The 19,820-nt window shown below is 41.5% G+C and overlaps 1 protein-coding gene and 1 non-coding gene across 23 annotated transcripts in view; both read left to right on the top strand.

Moving 5' to 3' along the window:
- LOC123514644 (leucine-rich repeats and immunoglobulin-like domains protein 1) overlaps window positions 1–19,820 on the top strand; it is a 486,618-nt gene that overhangs the window by 254,874 nt on the left and 211,924 nt on the right. The window lies entirely within an intron of this gene.
- Window positions 15,090–15,161, top strand: Trnap-agg. The gene has a single exon. It is a non-coding gene; the product is annotated as a tRNA-Pro (tRNA).

Below are 19,820 nucleotides of genomic sequence, written 5' to 3'. Positions count from 1 at the left end.
GACCTTCATCTAACACACTAAGCCAAATTCACATTCCTTCCCTTCAAAGCCAAGCACTGAAGTAACAACTGGCGTCCCTTACTTGGCTGGGGCTTCAGCAGTTGACAGGCACTATCTAAGGCGGTTTTTTTGCGTCCAGAGTCTTGCAGGGGATCAAGAGGGAAGCTCCACGCCAAACTAGACCCCGAGTATGAGGCCGTTGTAAAGACAGGCGTGCTCTTACTGTCCTTGCCGGGTTACTGGAGAGAGAGAGAGAGAGAGAGAGAGAGAGAGAGAGAGAGAGAGAGAGTGTGTATGTGAAAGAAAGAAAGAAAGAAAGAAATATATTTATTGCTCAGACTTTTTTACAAAGTATGTATCACCTAAACATTCGCAACAATTCATTAATAAATTGTGCCAGATTTATTAACAAGTTTATATTACCACTTTGCATCAGTTTGACAAATTTGAAATGATTTGGTTGCAGTGTATAATACTCGGGTATGTATCTATTTCTCAATTGAAGAATTTCTTGATTTTGACAAATCAACAAAGCATGGTATTCATCCCCTATCAATTCATTATTACATTTAGTACAATAACGCACCTCTCTGTCTGTTTGATTATATCTACCAACGATGATTGGTAATTTATTATTTCCCGTGCGAAGCTTTGACAAACTTATACGATTATTTTATTAAGTTTAAGCAGGTATTCTTCAATTCCATAAATTTCTTTATATAATTTGTAAGTATTACAAATACCTTTATTTGATATGTTTTCGTACCACTTGTTTATCCATAAGTCTTTTAATTTTTGTTCAATCGCTTTTCTGAACCATTTAGGGTTACTAACTGTCTGCGCCATCCACACCCATGACATTCCACACTCTATACAAATATTTTTGATGTATTCTATCCATGGTGACAAATACAGACCGCTCGTATATAACTGTAATAAGCAGTTATACATTATATAACTTAATTTAGTGTTCTTTCCCGTCACTAACCTAGACCAATAACTTATCATCTTACACTTAATAGTTATATCAAGAGGGTAAACTCCCAGTTCACCGTATACCATGTCTGTGCTGGTGTATCTATGTACATACAAAACGTGCTTCAAAAACTTCATATGTAGTAATTCTATTTCCCGTATAGTACAATCACCCCATATTTCACAGCCATGTGTAAGTACAGGCACAACCATCATTTTAAACAGTTCTATTAGAATATCAACTGGCAAGTCGTATTTACGTGAAGTACCAATGATGGAATACAAAGCCCTGGTTGCCTGTTCCTTTAGAGCCAACTCCCCTTTCCTGAATCTACCATTATGATTAAACAAGACACCCAAATATTTGTACTCGTGTACAAATATTTGTGTGTGTGTGTGTGGGTGTGTTTGTAATTCGTTGTGTGGAGGCAGTAAAGGATTATCATGTTAGAGAGAGAAAGTTTCCAGATGCACATTGAGAGAGAGAGAGAGAGAGAGAGAGAGAGAGAGAGAGAGAGAGAGAGAGAGAGAGAGAGAGAGAGAGAGAGAGAGAGAGAGAGAGAGAGAGAACGTGTGCTGTCACCTGTGTTATTTAGAGAGAGAGAGAGAGAGAGAGAGAGAGAGAGAGAGAGAGAGAGAGAGAGAGAGAGAGAGAGAGAGAGAGAGAGAGAGAGAGAGAATCGTTTTACACAAGAATATTAGAGAAAGTTGAAGTGGGAGAGTCACGTAGAGAGGATGAGAGGGAAAGACGAGGAGGAGGGAGGAGGAGGAGGAGGAGGAGGAGGAGGAGGAGGAGGAGGAGGAGGAGGAGGAGGAGGAGGAGGAGGAGGAAGAGGAGGAGGAGGAGGAGGAGGAAGGGAAAGGACCAGAAGGAAAACGATGTGTGTGTGTGTGTGTGTGTGTGTGTGTGTGTGTGTGTGTGTGTGTGTGTGTGTGTGTGTGTGTGAAGGTAATGGATGATTGTGAGTGATGGATGTGTGATTGCATTTCATCTCCTTCACAATGACCTTCCTTTCCCTGACCTTTCCTTCCCTGACCTGTCCTGACTTTCCCTTTCCTTCCTTGACCTCACCCTACCTTCTTTTCCTATCGCTTCTCTTCCCTTCCTTTCTTTTCCTTTCCTTTCCTTCCTTCCTTCCTTCCTTCCTTCCTTTCCTTCTCTTCCTTTCCTTTCTCTTTCTTCTCTCCCCTTCCCTTCCTTTCCTTTCCTTCCCCTTCCTTCCTTCCTTCCTAACCTAACCTAACCTTCCCTAACCTAACCTAACCTAACCTAAGCTAACCTTCCCTAACCTAACTTAACCTAACCTAACCTAACCTAACCTAACCTTCCCTAACCTAACCTAACGTAAGCTAACCTTCCCTAACCTATCCTAATCTTCCCTAACCTAACCTAACCTAACCTAACTTTCCCTAACCTAAACTAACCTATCCTAATCTTCCCTAACCTAACCTAACCTAACTTAACCTTCCCTAACCTAACCTAACCTAACCTTACCTAACCTAACCTAACCTAACCTTTCCTTACCTAACCTAACCTAACCTAACCTAACCTAACTGGACCTGACCTGACCCAAGATATTTATTAATAGTTTTGGGTGAGGTTGTTTTGTTGTGGGTTAGTGTTGTATTTGTTTTCTTTTTGTTGAGATGTATTTTGTTAGTCATTTGTTGTTTATTTATTTATATGTTTGTTTTGAATGATCTATTGTTTTTTTTTTTTTTGTAGTCTTTGTGTTGTTTGATTGATTGATGTGTTTTGTTTGTTTTTGTTTTCATGTTTTTTTTCGTTTATTTTAGAATGCTTCCTTGTTTTTGTGTTTCTGTTTACTTGTTTGTTTGTTTGTATGTTGTCTGTCTAGGTTTTTGTTTGTCTATGTGTCTGGTTCTCTCTCTCTCTCTCTCTCTCTGCTTCGTTTTATTTCGCTATTTACCAATCTCCCAAAGTAAACAACACACACACACACACACACACACACACACACACACACACACACACACACACACACACACACACACACACACACACACACACACACACACACACACACACACACACACACACACACACTTTTTCAAACCTCAATTGCTCTACACTATCATGTATTCTATTTGTCACACCATCTTCCTCTCTTCATATAGCCTCTCTATCTTAATACCCTAGTGTAGAAATGTTATAAATATTCCCGAGTGAGTGCGTCAGTGTTGGCGTCACAAAGGAAGGGAATGGAGGCTTGGTGGGGTGGGGGGAGAAGTTCCTTAAAGATTCTCCAGTGCGCTTTATCGTTTCTTTCTACTCCACCTGTGATCTCAAAAGGTGCTACGCTATTCACTTTACTGGGGTGCGCTTTCTCATTCACTAAATTTACGTTTCCTTTGTAGTATAAGTCTTTTTGTGTACTTCGTTATGTGGTGGTAGAGAGAGAGAGAGAGTGTGTGTGTGTGTGTGTGTGTGTGTGTGTGTGTGTGTGTGTGTGTGTGTGTGTGTGTGATTGGTGAAAATTTAAAGGAAGCAATGAGTGTATGTGAGAAAGAAGGAAAGAACTAACAAGAGAACGAAGAAAGGAAAGAAGGAAAGAATGAAGGAGGAAAATCAGGAAGGAGTGAAAGAAAGAAGGAATCAGTGAAAAAAATAAAGGAAGGAAGGAAGGAAGGAAAGAAGGAAGAAATAAAGAAAGAGAGTAAAGAAGGAGTGAAAGAAAAGTAACAATGAATGAAAGAATGATGAAATGAAGGAAGGAAGGAAGAAGGAAGGAAAGAAGGAAGGAAGGAACAGGAAAAAAATATTTGGAAACTTTTGGAAAACATGATGGCAAATACGTGAGAGGAAATGTGTGTATGTGTGTGTGTGTGTGTGTGTGTGTGTGTGTGTGTGTGTGTGTGTGTGTGTGTGTGTGTGTGTGTTTGTCCAGAGGGTGTCACCGCCGATCGATGGATTTATTTCCTTTTTGGTTTCCTGTCGCTGGATTCTGATCGATGCCCTGCTAATTATTAAAGCCCCGGCCCGCCCGCCACCCACAGCGCCCTCCGTGTGTGTCTGGACGCGTCTCCCTCTCAACTCCACCCAAGAAACTTCCATGAAGTAAAAGTGTCATCATAATGCACTCCTTTGTAAACACCCATCCAGAATATAACGTATCCCAGCAACGTGTAATCCCCAAACTTTCGCTCAAAATTCAGTCGTCTTTATGGTGAACTCTTTGTAAACTCTAGTCATGGAACTTTCACTTAGAATATGATTACCGACTTAAAAAAAAAAAAAAACTCGTGTGTGAACTTCGGCCTAAAATCTTTTATCCTAAGATTAATTTGCTCACTTTGATGAAAACTCTTAAATTCTCTCAAAGTAATCTAATTTCACCAAATCTAACCTAACCAAGTATAATCTCCTTACTAAATTGACCTTATACTTGTAAAAAACTCCCGAAAGCTAACCTAACTTAACCTAACCTTACCTGACCAAGCTTGATCTCCTCCTAATCAAATATACCTTCTAAAAACTCCCCAAACCTTACTTTACCTTACCTTACCTTACCTAACCTAACCTAACCAAGCTCAACCTCTTTCTTACTAAAAGCTTCCCAAACCTCACCAAACATAACATAAACTAACCTAACCAAGCTTAACCTCCTAACTAAATTCACCTTCTAAGGACTCCCCAAACCTCATCTCACCTAACCTAAATTAACCTCACCAAGCTCAAGCTCCTAACTAAATTCACCTTCTAAAGACTCCCCAAATCTCACCTTACCTAACCTAACCTAACCTAACCAAGCTCAACCTCCTCCTAACCAAACTCACCTTATAAAAATTTCCCCAAATTTCACCTTACCTAACCTAACCTAAGTGAAGTTAACTGTACTCTCACCAGATCTGTCCAAACGCAATGTAACCAAACCTAACCAAATCTAACTTAACTTCAATTCAACTTCACCATTTACGTGTTTTCCTCCTCTTGCTGTTTTATAAGTTATTTCTTCCTTTTCTATCCGTTATCTGCACTTCTCTCTCTCTCTCTCTCTCTCTCTCTCTCTCTCTCTCTCTCTCTCTCTCTCTCTCTCTCTCTCTCTCTCTCTCTCTCTCTTTTATTAGTTATTCTCCATAACGGACTCTCACTCACCGGTCTGTCTCTCTCTCTTCTCATCACACGATCTGAAACCTTTATGTGTCTCTAATTATTCTTCATTATCAATTACCTCTTCTCTGCTATTCTCTGCACCGCTTGACTGCTTTCTTCCTTTATTTCATTACGGTGGGACGGAGAAGGGAAAGTTAAAACGTGCCAAACTTTCTCTCACTCATTGAAACAAACACTCATTGGATGGAGAAAGGATTTAGTACCATGGAAGGAAAGGCCACTGAGTTAGAGAGTTAGACTGAAAGAGGATAAATTTTTCAATGTTACGAGTAGAAGAAGAATTGTAGGTTAAGAGATAACTAGCCTAGGAAAAATACCGAGGTCATTTTGAAACATTATAAGCATTTTGTAGACTGAAAGAAATAAGATCGAAAGAAGTCATGAAAAAAGTGAAGAGTTAGAGAGTTAGATTGAAAGAGGAACTGTAGGTCAAGAAAGAGAGACAGCTAGCGTAGGAAAGTTACCGAAGACATTTTGAAACATTAGAAGCATTTTGTAGACTGAAAGTATTAAGATTAAAAGAAGTTACGATAAAATTAAGTGAAGAATTAGAGAGATAGACTGCAAGAGGATAAATTTTTCGAAGTTACGAGAATAAGAACAATTGTATAGGTCAAGAAAGAGCTTGGAAACATTGGAAGTATTTTGTAAAGTGAAGGAATTAAGAATAAGAGAAGAATTAGGATCAAGAGAAAGTCAAAACCAGAGAGTAACGATATTTTTTTTTCAAAGTTACGAGAATAAGAACAGTTGTATAGGTCAAGAAAGAACTAGCCTGGGAAAGTTACCGAAGACATTTAGAAACGTTGGAAGCATTTCGGTCGACTGAAGGAATTAAGATTAAGAGACATCACGAGAAAATCAAGTCAAGAAACACCTCAAGTCATATTATTCTCCTGTGTTCCTCCGCTCTCAAATCAAGGAAATCTCCAGCAGAATACAAAAGCAGATTCTGTTGTTTCTCGGGAAAAAAAAGAAGAAAAAAAATCAGAAATAACATTGGGTCACGAACCTCTGTTATTTCTCTTTTGTGGGGAAGCGTGGCACAGTATTAGTCTGGTCAGAGCAAACAGAAAGACTCCGGAAACGAAAACTTTGTAGGCATTTCAAGGGGAGGGAGGAGAGACTGGGAAGGTGGCGCCGGGACATGGCCAGTGAGGAGGGAAGCGCGGCGGCGGCGTGCAGGCGGGTGGGTGAGTGGGGTGTCTTGAGGGAAGAAAGTGGTGGAAGAGAGATGGAATTAACCCCTTCAATGCTAGGACTTATTTTTTACTTTAGAATTGTGTACGATTAGCTCATTTTCTTTGCATTAGGAAGGGTCTGTGGAGATCAGAAGATTAATGACCAGTCTTCATAAAGTTTCTGAAGCTGTATGAAATCACCAAGTAGTAAGCAGAATGAATATGGAAGCGCCTTCATGGTACTGAAGGGATCAAGCGAGGTTGTGGTATTGGTATAAACACCCCTTTAGTTTTTCTTTTGACTAACAGATGGAGCTGATATGGCTGGCTTAGGTGTACGGAAGGGTGGATGAAAAGGTTAATAGATAGATAGATAGATAGATAGATAGATAGATAAATATATAAATATTTGAATTGATAAAGGATAGATAGATAGATAGATAGATAGATAGATAGATAGATAGAGAGAGAGAGAGAGAGAGAGAGAGAGAGAGAGAGAGAGAGAGAGAGAGAGAGAGAGAGAGAGAGAGAGAGAGAGAGAGAGAGAGATTGTGAATGAATTTAAAGCCCAATTGAAGAATTATATAGTATTTTGTGTTGTGTATGATTGCGTTTTATCTAAATGCTGCAGGTTACACACACACACACACACACACTCTCTCTCTCTCTCTCTCTCTCTCTCTCTCTCTCTCTCTCTCTCTCTCTCTCTCTCTCTCTCTTACCAAACCTGCACCTCACGAAGCATTATGAACCGCGGCAGGTGTGTATAGGCGTGGGCAGTTGTGGGCAAGCGTGGGCAGGTGTGGGCAGGTGTATGTAGATGTGTGTAGGCATGCGTAGGTGTGTCTAGGTGTGTGTAGGTATGGGTAGGTGTGTGTGTGTATGTGTGTGTAGGTGTGTGTAGGTATGGATAAGTGTATGTAGGTGTGGGTAGGTGTGTGCATGTGTGTAGGTGTGTGTATGTGTGTGTGTATGTGTGTGTATGTGTGTGCAGGTATGTTTGTGCAGAGGCGAAAAGGAAAAGTGCCGAGAATTAAGTGGTATTAAGAGAGAGAGAGAGAGAGAGAGAGAGAGAGAGAGAGAGAGAGAGAGAGAGAGAGAGAGAGAGAGAGAGAGAGAGAGATTAGATAAAGCTCTCTCTAATCATACATTTCAGCAGTGCAATAAAAAATAGTAGTAATTTACACACGTCAGCTAAGTTGAATACATGTGTGTGTGTGTGTGTGTGTGTGTGTGTGTGTGTGTGTGTGTGTGTGTTGTATGTGGAGCTTAAGTATCTTACAATGATGTGTCAGTATTTATTTCTAGTTAAAGACAATTATAAAAGTAAATGAATAATAATTGTGTTAAATCTTGTATTCTTAAACGCTTCACTTCTACAGCTCCATTGCTTTCCACCTACTCTAGTGAAAATCATTGGCGCTTTGAAGGTCTTTGCATTGTTCTAGTGGGAGATCAACAACAATCTGCATCATTACCATAGAAGTCTTGTATTCTTAAAAGCTTCATCTCTACAGCTCCATTGCTTTCCACCTACTCTAGTGAAAATCATTGGCACTTTGGAGGTCTTTGCACAGTTCCAGTGGGAGATCAACAAGAATTCTGCATCATGAACATAGAAAACGTCCTTAACCTCTTCAGTATCAGGACACTTTTTCATATTCATTCTGGTTACTATTTGGTGGTTTTACTTAACTTCAGAAACTTACGTGGGCATTAAAGTAATGAAGACTGGCCAATAAACTTCTGACCTCCATGGATTTTTTCTAATGTATATGAAATCGTTTAATCACACCCAAAGACAAGGCAAAAATGCGTCCCAGCACTGAAGGGATTAAGAACGAGACCAGTCATTTCTGTAACCTTTGATAATACACATGATAAGAACACCAAGAAAATGGAGCTCGAGTTTCATCACACACACACACACACACACACACACACACACACACACACACACACACACACACACACACACACACACACACACAAACCACCTCTCTCCTCTTTAATTTTCCTTACCTCCGCCCCACTGGCCACCTCACCAGCTGAAGTAACCATACCAGAGTCGCCTGCGGGCTGTAAGGGACACTGAGGAGGGACCGTTAGCGAACTTTTTCAACCATTTGTCCCTTCACCCGCGAGGCGAGATTATGCGGCGAGCGACCACCAACAACAAGAGCGAGGGTAGTGGAGGCAGGAAAAAACGGAGAAACGGAGAGGGGCGCGTCATCCTAGCGGCGCAGTGATGTGAAAACGAAGTGACAAAAAATGGAATGCCAGGGTGAGGTGGTTGGTTGACTGTGGGTTGTTTGCTCCTGTTGATGGGTATAAAGAGGAATGATTCGTGTGTGTTTGTATTCTACGAGACTTATTTATTTTTTTTATTTGATTCTTTAGTTACGTAATTGGTGATAGAAAATGGAATGTCAGCGTGAGGTGGTTGGTTGACTGTAGGTTGTTTGCTCCTCTTAATGTGTATAAAGAGGAATGACTCGTGTGTTTGTGTTCTACGAGGGTTAGTTTTTGTTAATTAATTGTTTGGTTGGTGATGGAAATGATGTTTCTCATGTTGATATTCAAGAAATCTCACCCATTTGTCTCTACAACCGTAAGAACCACCTCAAAACACACTGTCACGACAGTTAGAGGCTGGGAATGTTGCGGTGATGTGAGCAGAAGTGTTTCAGAATATGGGCGTCTCTTAACATGTGGAGTGGAGTATCAAGGTGTTATTGTGTGTATCGTTGTTGCCTGCGCTTCAGTTCTCGTGGTGTGGAAAGCGAAATAATGCGAGTTTTCCTGTTTCACGATCTTTTTTCTCTCTTTCCAGTTGGTTGGTAATAGAAATCTTGACTTTTTGGTGTGTTTTGTTGAGTATCTGAGAAAGTTTATTGATGTTTTATTAGCTGAAAGTAGAATGAACGCTGAGAGAGAGAGAGAGAGAGAGAGAGAGAGAGAGAGAGAGAGAGAGAGAGAGAGAGAGAGTGTTGCTACGAGGAAGTGGTGTATAATCTAAACGCAATAACCAAATGGAGGTGTTAAAGGAAGGGGAAGGAAAAAATAATGCAGGTTTTGTAATTAATTAGATGTGTGTACGTTACGAAGAAAGCTGTGAAGTGGAGAAAAATACAAGAAAAAAAGGCAAATTGAAAAAAAATAAATAAAAAGAATGCTCACTAAACAACTGTCTACTCTTTTTCACTTCACCTTTGTCCTCTTCACTAATGTAAAAGTGAAGTCAGTTTTCCCCCGCATATATTTCTTTCGTCGGTAAAATGTGGTGTTCTTTTTCCTGTTTTTTTTTCTCGCTCTTTTATAACATCAGCTGTTTCAAAATGAGCATCAAGGAAAAAAAAAACACTTTCTCTTCATTTTCATCGCTATTTCATACAGTAGGAGTACACCAGTGGCTCCATTTCTTCACCTCTCGTGTGTATTCAAAGGAGTTTTGCTTTTACTTAATGGAATTTTACTATTTAGGCTGTTAATCTTAACCCTTGACTACTATGACGTGTCTCCATATTCTTACTATTTGGTGATTTTATACAACTTCAGAAAATTATGTGGGGGATTAAAAGAGTAAAGACTGTGGACATTAATCTTCTGACCTCCATAGACCCTTCCTAATGTCAATAAACTGGTCTAATCGTACCCAAAACTCATAGTAAAATTGCGTCCAAGTACTCAAGAGATTAACTCTTTGAGTATCATGATGCGTTTCCATATTCATTCTACTTGCTATTTGGTGACTTTCTACCGGTTCAGAAACTCATGTGGGGGATTAAAACAGTGAAGACTGCTGCTATTAATCTTATGACACCCATAGACCCTTCCTAATGTCAATAAACACAAATCTCAAGGTAAAAATGTGTCCCAGTACTGAAGGGATTAAAAATTCTGCTTTTTTAGAGATCCCCATTAAAGTGTCGCCTTCAGGAGCACGTTTGAATGAATTACACTTTATAAGGCGTTGTTTTTAAGACTCCCGCTTAGATGTCACGCCCACGAGTCACGGTATAGTGTCTAGGGTGCTGAGGAACCTCTGCTGAGAGGGGTAGGCGGGAGGGAGGAAGGCACCGTGAGGTTGAAGAAGGGAAGTGAAGGGAAGGATACATGTCATTCATAAAATACATTGTTTTTCTTTTCATTATGTAAAATGTAAAACTGGCCAAGGGCAACAACAACAACAGCAAAAGAATGACCACTCAGTCGCCATTCCCCTTACAGATCCAAAAGGGTTAGCCAAAAGACAGGGTTAAATGCTATAAAAATTCACACCCATACCCACCCACCCACCCACCCACACACACACACACACACACACACACACACACACACACACACACACACACACACACACACACACACACACACACACACACACACACACACGACTAGTATACATTCAGTAAGACTTTTTCTCTTAGAAGTTGTGGATTAGGGTTGAGCCAGAGGGAGGATGGAGGCAAAGAGAGGTGGGTGGCAGGGTGGAGCAGAGAGTGATGACCAAGGTTAGGACATATAGTACAGGTGGAAGCATACAGGTGTGGAGGCAGAGGGAGGTGAAGGTGAGGGGAGAGTGAAAGAACGGAGGGACGGAGGAGGAGGGTAGAGAGAGAGAGAGAGAGAGAGAGAGAGAGAGAGAGAGAGAGAGAGAGAGAGAGAGAGAGAGAGTACAGAGACAGAGGGACAAGTGAAAGAGGAGTATCAGGCGGCGGCAATAAAACATCCATGCAGACTAAATATAGAGCGGCGTATCACTGTCAGAGTACATAAATAAAAAAAAAAAAAAAAAAAACATGAAACGGAAACACGAACAAGCAAGCAATAACTACACGATGGCGCCATTAGTATGCATATATCACAACACAGGCAGAGAGAGAGAGAGAGAGAGAGAGAGAGAGAGAGAGAGAGAGAGAGAGAGGGGTGGGTAAACGATGAATACAAAGGAATACAAAGGAATCTCATACTATTCCTCGCTTGCTATTGGTGCGAGAGGCAGTTTAGTGAAGAAGACGAGGAGAAGTAAGAAGAGAAGGAGGAGGAGGAGGAGGAGGAGGAGGAGGAGGAGGAGGAGGAGAGGAGGAGGAGGAGGACGAGGAGAGGTCAATGCCTGTGAGAGTGTGGGAGTGCGGAGAGCGAGGACAGCTGGGGAGGATTAGCAAGAGGGGAGTCAGTCAGATGGCCCGGTGATGCATTGATACGCCCACCACCACTACGCCGTCTCTCTCTCTCTCTCTCTCTCTCTCTCTCTCTCTCTCTCTCTCTCTCTCTCTCTCTCAACGCGCCAGGTATGTACAGCTGCTCAAAGTAGTGACGTCATGTTCTACTGATGTATCGCGTGAAGGAAGCTATTAGGCAAGGAAAGGTAGTGTAAGTAGGTTGGTTAGTAGTAGTCAGCAGTAGTAAGTAGTTGGTTAGTAGTAGTCAGCAGTGGTCAGTAGTAGTAAGTAGGTTGGTTAGTAGTCATTGCTGTATCTAAAGACGGCATTACTATGTTCCCGCGTCTATAGTTAACGAAATTAGTGTGCTAGACTCGGGGAAAATTATATTAACCACTTCAGTACCAGGACACTATTTTTATTCATTCTTCTTACTGTTAGGGGACTTTATACAGCTTACTAAACTCATGTGGGGATTAGAAATAGTGAAGAGTCTGGCTATTCATCTTGTGAGCTCCATAAACCCTTCCTAATGTAAATAAAATCGTCTAATCATAGCCAAAACTTATGTAATGGTAAAATTGTGTCCCAGTAATGAAGGGGTCAAGACTACCTTACGTCAACTAAACTACACTAGCTCTTCTACTCCTAACTAGATACACAGATACCTTTGACTTAACATCTCTATTTAGAAACACAAACAACTATGTAGTTCACCACCAATCCATGAAAACCTGCAATACGGATAACTTTTTTGCATCTTCTCTCTCCTCTCTCTCTCCTCTCTCTCTCTCTCGGGCGTGGTAGGTATTAGCTCCAGCGCTTCACACTCGAGGGATCTGAGTTCCTAATGCCCGGCGAGGGACTAGACGGCAGCAGAGGAAGCAGCAGCGAGGGAACGGCCACACGTGCTCCTCTCTTAGTGTGACCGGAACATGGAGGGGTGGGAAGTGTGATGTGTGGATTGTGTGTGTGTGTGTGTGTGTGTGTGTGTGTGTGTGTGTGTGAGAGAGAGAGAGAGAGAGAGAGAGAGAGAGAGAGAGAGAGAGAGAGAGAGAGAGAGAGAGAGAGACGGATAGCACTAACAGGCATAAAAGAAAAAAAAACATGAAATAAGGAGCTATCTTTTTATCTATCTGTCTGTTTATCTATCCGTCAATTTATCCGTTTATTTATCTATCTATCTGTCTGTATATCTATCCATCTATCTATCTATTTCTACATCTACCTATATATCTATTCATTTATCCTTTTATCTATATATCTATCTATCTATCTATTTCTCTATCTTTCTATCAATTTATCTATCTATTAATTAATCTATCGAATAAGAGAGAGAGAGAGAGAGAGAGAGAGAGAGAGAGAGAGAGAGAGAGAGAGAGAGAGAGAGAGAGAGAGAGAGAGATAGAGAGAGAGAGAGAGACAAGCAATTGGACGTTTATCATATACCTGTGTGACTCATTTATCTCCTCTAAAGGTGAGGATACAGAGCGGTGGTCTCCTCAGTGGTTCCCGCCTCACTCAGTCCTTCCTCAGCCTCGTATTGCAAAGATACACAAGCCCGTACTCTGAAACGCCTTCCCATCTCACAACGACAAATTTCCAAGGCCACAGAGACAACTAGCGTGTTTTCAAGACAATTTCTCCTTTTAATAAGCTAGAAATCTTGCCAATCTTTTATCAGAACCATATAAATATTCTTATAAACGCTTTATTCTCTCACTATGACAATTTTCCAAGACCAGAGATAAGTAGCCGGGTTTTCAAGACAGTTTCTTCCTTTTAATAAGCTAGAAACATTACTAGTCTATCGCCAGAATCATAAAAATACTCTTAAAAACACGAATATCTTCAATTGTAGCCTTTGGAAAGCAGTGATGGTGAGAGAGCAAAGCGTTTTAGCATACAGGCCACCTACCGATAAGACAAAGAAAAAGTTTCAAGACTTATTTTAATCAGTCTTGTATTTACTTACATGTCTTCTGTGAGTGTAGTGAAGCGACTTAATCCGTTTGTGAGTGTTTATGTTTGTGTGTGTGTTTGGGGAAGGAGGGGGAGTGTGGGCTCGCGTGTTTGAAATTTGAATATTGTAAATGTTGAGATACGTAAGTGGAATGTGAATGTTGCTGCTTGTTTATTGGAGTTTTCGGTACTTGTATTCCTCCTCTCCTCCTCCTCCTCCTCCTCCTTCTTCTCTTCCTTTTACATCTCCTCCTCCTCCTCCTCTTTCTCTTATTTCTTCTCCTTTTCCTCCTCCTCCTCCTCCTCTTCCTCCTCCTTTTCCCGTTCCTCCTGATGCTTGTTTATTAGTTCTTTACCTTAACACTATTCCTCCTCCTCCTTCTCCTCCTCCTCCTCCTCTTCTTACTTCTCGTCTTCCTTTTCCTCCTTCTCCTCTTCCTTTTCCTCCTGATGTTTGTTTTCCATAACACTATTCCTCCTCGTCATCCTTTTCTCCTCCTCCTCCTCCTCCTCCTCTTCTTCTCCTCCTCGTCCTCCTCCTGGGTGACGGTTACCAGTGCTGACGTTTCCTGTCTAGTGCGCGCCGCTGCAAAAATTCAGACAAACTCGGTTATCGCTTCCTTCGCCACTCCTCGAGGCAATCCTGCAACTGTGTCCATGCAACTTCAACCTTCCATTTCATTGCGAGGCGGAACGGGCGATGCACTTCCCAGATTTGTTGATACTGTTGACAAGTTGAATAAATATCACTTCTTACTGTTCTTATTGTTGGTGAACGTTAGCTTTTTTATTTTTTACTGCCATAACATCCCAGGATTGATAAAACGTTGTATTGTAATTTTGAAGTCCAGTTTTCAAGAGAGATTACCGGCAGGGATTTGCATTCACTCCTCGTTGTTCTTTCTGTTTGTGAACGTTAGCTTTCTACTTTTTTTTTACCGTCATAACCTCCCAGGATTAATAAAACGTTGTGTTGTAAGTTTAAAGTCCAATTTTCAGAGAGATATTACATTCAGGGATTTGCGTAATGGAGTGGCTAGAGTGTTGTCAGTGTTTGTGCTTTCATTCCCAGCTCAGCAAATCGTCTCACGTTGCACGCATAATTACTAAAGACTCTTATTACCACTCAAAAGGTTTAAAGCTCTACGTAAAATCGGGATTGACATTAAGCTGAAGTGATGCGTAGGTTAAGTGCAGCTTGCTAGATACAATAATATATAAATCAGGTGTCATTTTTACTATTACATTAACGTTATATTCAGCATTATTAATTCGAAAGTGGTTTAATTTTATCTTGCCTATGATGAGCTGTAGAAACACCTTCCAGTACTGGGACGCATTTTTGCCTAGAGTTTTGGGCGTAATTAAACGATTTTATTTACATTAGGAAAGCTCTATGGAGGTCAGAAGGTTAATAGCCAACGTCTTATTTATTTTAATTCCCCATATAAGTTTCTGAAGGTGTATAAAATCACCAAATAGTAAGCAGAATGAATATGAAAACGTGTCATGGTACTGAAGAGGTTAACGTTATATTCAACATTATTAATTCGAAAGTGGTTTAATTTTATCTTATCCCTCGTTTATATGAGCTAGAAACACTTTACAGTACAGTGATTTGTAAATGTGTAAGTAAAGTATGGCAGTGTCTGTATCTTCCTTCATATAAGTGGCCTGTTGGTCTAGGGGTATGATTCTCGCTTAGGGTGCGAGAGGTCCCGGGTTCAAATCCCGGACAGGCCCACAGATGATGTTCCTTTTATTGTTACGGTTCTCCAGCAGTCTGGTAGATGGATGGAAACGGACTCAGTCATCATTGTGTTAGTGCCGAGTCAATGGATAGCTCTAACCCCTTCAGTACCATGACGCGTTTCCATGTTCATTCTGCTTACTATTTGGCGAGTTTTATGCATCTTTAGACACTAATGTGGGAGGTTAAAATAATGAAGACTCTGGCTATTAATCTTCTGACCTCCATAGAGTCTTGCTAATGTGAATGAAATAGTCCAATGATACATAAAACTCAAGGTAAAAATGTTTCCTAGTACTGACGGAGTTAAAAGAACATTAGATAAATTTGTGATTGGGGATGACAGAAGGAATTAAGTAGCCTTGCTCATACAGGGACTGCCACGTGTAAGCCTGACAGCCTCTTGCAGCTTTCCCTCATTTTCTTATGTTCTTATGTTATTATTTCCTTCATTCCTTCTCCAACTCGCTCGGTATTGCGCGGTCTGCAATGCCTCACTCATTACCAGCATGTCTTCCTTCACTGTATCCATGAAACCTCCTAGGTCTCTCACTGTCCTCTGGCTTCACAAGCCAGAGGACCGGTGTTCGATTCCCCGGCCGGGTGGAGATATTTGGGTGTGTCTCCTTTCACGTGCAGCCCCTGTTCACCTAGCAGTGAGTAGGTACGGGATGTAAATCGAGGAGTTGTGACCTTGTTGTCCCGGTGTGTGGTGTGTGCCTGGTCTCAGGCCTATCCGAAGATCGGAAATAATGAGCTCTGAGCTCGTTCCGTAGGGTAACGTCTGGCTGTCTCGTCAGAGACTGCAGCAGATCAAACAGTAACACACACACACACACACACACACACACACACACACACACACACACACACACACACACTCTCTCTCTCTCTCTCTCTCTCTCTCTATTCGATCCATCTCCAGCATCCTCCATCCCGTATACTCATCTCCTCTGACTTGCCCACGCCACGTCAGTTTGTCCAGCTTTGCCACAAACTACCGTACATGTGTTCTGGCTCTTAGGTATCCCAAATTTCGTCCTATCTCGTAGTTCGTGCTTGCTTTCACTGACTCACTCTTTTTTTTCCTCTGTTTAGCTTGTGAAAGTCTCTATGGGTTTGTTTCTCGGATTTAATTTTGCTTCTAAACCTCTGTCTATGTGTTGTGACTTTAATATATCCAGGATTTCATCTCTCCCAGCTCTTCATGACTTCTTTCACTGTCTGGCTGACTCTTTTCTTCGTCTATTTAACTCGTGAAAGTCTCTCTGGATTTGTTTCTCGGCTTTAACATTGCCTCCAAACCGCTTTCTGTGTGTTTTGGCTTTGATATATCCACAATTTCGTTTATTTTCGTCGTCCTTGCCTTCTTTCACTGACTGACTAACTCTTTTCTTCGTGTGTTTGGCTGGTGAAAGTCTCGGCGGAAGGGTGCGGCAGACTCAGCGGGTTGGCGCGTTAGATGGATTTCACGTTTGATCGCCTCATATGAATAACAAGAGGGGGAGAAAAAAGACCCGTGGAGCGAAATATTTAAGCGCCGGAGGAAGAGCCGTAAGCTGGTCCCGTTAAGGTAAAGAGGAGGCTCCAGGTGCGCTGAAATGAGGTGATTATTCAGCCTGCCGTGATTCTTTGCGGCCTGCCTACCTACCTGCCTCCCTGCCTGCCTGCCTGTCTCTCTGCCTGCCTGCCTGCCTGCCTGCCTGCCTGTCTGTCTGTCTGTCTGTCTGTCTGTCTGTCTGTCTGTCTGTCTGTCTGTCTGTCTCCCTCCCTCCCTCCCTCCCTCCCTCCCTCCCTGCCTGCTTGCCTTCCTGCCTGCCTGCTTGCTTGCCTGCCTGCCTCCCTGCCTGTCTACCTCCCTGTGCCTGTCTCTCTGCCTGCCTGCGTGAGTCCTCTTCTCTCTGATTAACTTTCCCGCTTTGGGCAACGACATTCATTTGGAATTATAAGTGGAAATCATGCCATGTGTTGTGTGTCACAATGAAGATAAAAAATACTCACGACTTGATGAACGTCTGAGGCAAGAAATGATGAAGGTTATGACCAAGAGAACACTTTTTTCCCAGTCTTCTTTCTTTTACATCCTACAAGGAACAGCCGCCCTTGGGAGTTTCCGAATAACTGCTACAATTTTCCAGCGGACAGGGTTCTCCAGGGAATGGATTAGTAATATAGGCTTCAAATATTGTTGGTACGGAGGGAGCGTCGAGGAAGGAGTAAAGAGTGAGGACGTGGTCAGGGTGAAGGTGCAGGCTGGAACCAAGGTATTGAAAGTGAGAAGGAGAGGGAGGTGAAGGGAAAAAAAAGGGAAGGGAAGCAAACTTGGAGACAGTACACAATAGTGACGAATAAGAAGGAATAGAGAAAATTAATATAACCTTTCGTGATGCATGAAGGAACTGTGAGGGAGAAAATAAAGTATAAAATAAAAAGTAACGAAAATGAAAGTATGTAGATAGGAAAAATAATAAGCTTAACCCCTTCAGTACCATGACATCGTTTCCATATTCATTCTGCTTATTATTTGGCAATTTTATACAGCTTCAGAAACTTATTTGGCGATTAAAATATTGAAGACTGTGGCCAATAATCTTCTGACCTCTGTAGACTCTCCTTAACGTTAATAACATGGTCTAATAGTACACAAATCTCATGGTTAAAAATGTGTCCCAGTATTGAAAGGGTTAAAAACGTAATGGGAAGAAAAGAATAAATATACAGAGAGAAGTAATGTATTTTTCCATGATAAATCAAATAAAACTGAGAAAAAAAATAGAGTATAGAGTGCAGCGTCTTGGAATGGAAGAGAGGCAGGGAAAGTAACCAGGAGAACAGCACAGTAGTTGCAAGTAGGAAGAGAAAAAAGTAGACACAAAAAGGAAGTAATATAATCCAACATGATGAATGAAGGAACGGTCAAAGGGAAAACGAGTGCAAACATGAAGAGCCTCAAGTAAGATGAACAACCACAACACTGCCTACGAAAAAATAAATAGAAAAAGAATAGAAGACGCTGATGAATAGATGGACGGTGAAATATAAATATATATATATATATATATATATATATATATATATATATATATATATATATATATATATATATATATATATATATATATATACTTTTCGTGTGGGTAGAAATGAACGCACAAGCCAACAAAGAGAAAACAAGGAGCATTCAGGGAGAGACAGAGGAAAAGATGCTTAATACTGTGTGGAGCATCAGAGCATCCCGGCGGGAGCATTGCGTGGGCGGATGTGCGCGGTGTGTTAATTATTTCCAGGTCTACGTGTGTGTGTGTGTGCGTGTGTGTTTCACTGTTTGATCTGCTGCAGTCTCTGACGAGACAGCCAGACGTTACCCTACAGAACGAGCTCAGAGCTCACTATTTCCGATCTTCGGATAGGCCTGAGACCAGGCACACACCACACACCGGAATAACAAGGTCACAACTCCTCGATTTACATTTCGTACCTACTCACTGCTAGGTGAACAGGGACTACACGTGAAAGGAGACACACCCAAATATCTCCACCCGACCGGGGAATCGAACTCCGGTCCTCTTGCTTGTGAAGCCAGCGCTCTAACCACTGAGCTACCCGGCTGTGTGTGTGTGTATGTGTGTGTGTGTGTGTATGGGGGGGCGGGTGTGGGGGTGTCCTAGTGGGCATTGTTCTTTAGTATATATTTATGATTATTTTTATTATTTTCTGTTGCTGCTAATTACTGCTTTTATTTATACTCTTGGTCTGCTTCAACTTTCATGAGCTTCTATCTGTCTGTTTCTGTCTTTCTGTCTATCTGTCTGTCTATGTTTCTGTCTGTTTGTCTGTCTGTCTATGTTTCTGTTTGTGTGTCTGTGTATCTGTCTGTTTGTCTATCTATTTGTCTGTTTTACTAATTTTCTGGTGTGTGTGTGTGTGTGTGTGTGTGTGTGTGTGTGTGTGTGTGTGTGTGTGTGTGTGTGTGTGTGTGGGTGTGGGTGTGTCTCAGTGGACTGTCTGTACAAAAACACTGAAAACATTCTTTAATCTCACTAGAAACTCGACAACACACTTTCCCGCCTAGAGAGAGAGAGAGAGAGAGAGAGAGAGAGAGAGAGAGAGAGAGAGAGAGAGAGAGCACTTAATTACACTCAACTGATGGCTCGTGGTGTCATCAGCCAGTCAGTCAACCAGTCAGTCAGTCAGCCAATCAGTCAGTCAGTCAGTCAGTCAGTCTGTCAGCCAGCCAGCCAATCAGTCAGCTAATCAAATCATTCAGTCAGCCAGCCTAATCAGTCAGTCAGTCAGTCAGACAGTCAGTCAGCGATGGCGATGGTGGTGATGGTAGCAGTAAAGTAAGAAGGAGGAAATAAAAAAATAAATAAAACAAGAATAATAAAAAAAAACAGGAGATTGATACGAAAGTGAACAATAAATAGATAAAGACAAAAAAAAAAAGAAGTAACGAAAAATAAATAGAATAAGCTTACAATATAAAAAAAAATGAACGATGAAAAAAAAAAAAAAAAAAGCGAGGAAAGAATTTGATAACGTGGAAGGTCAGTGGTGGTGGTGGTGGTGGTGGTGGTGGTGGTGGTGGATGGAGGAGAAGGAGTAAAGAGGTGTCGGCTGGTGATAACTCTCCACTCATAATTATAACGAGC

This window comes from Portunus trituberculatus, chromosome 38 (assembly GCF_017591435.1).
Source record: "Portunus trituberculatus isolate SZX2019 chromosome 38, ASM1759143v1, whole genome shotgun sequence".
NCBI classification, from domain to species: Eukaryota; Metazoa; Arthropoda; class Malacostraca; order Decapoda; family Portunidae; genus Portunus; species Portunus trituberculatus.
The sequence above is the reverse complement of the archived record's forward strand: the minus strand, read 5'-3'. Positions and strand labels throughout refer to the sequence as shown.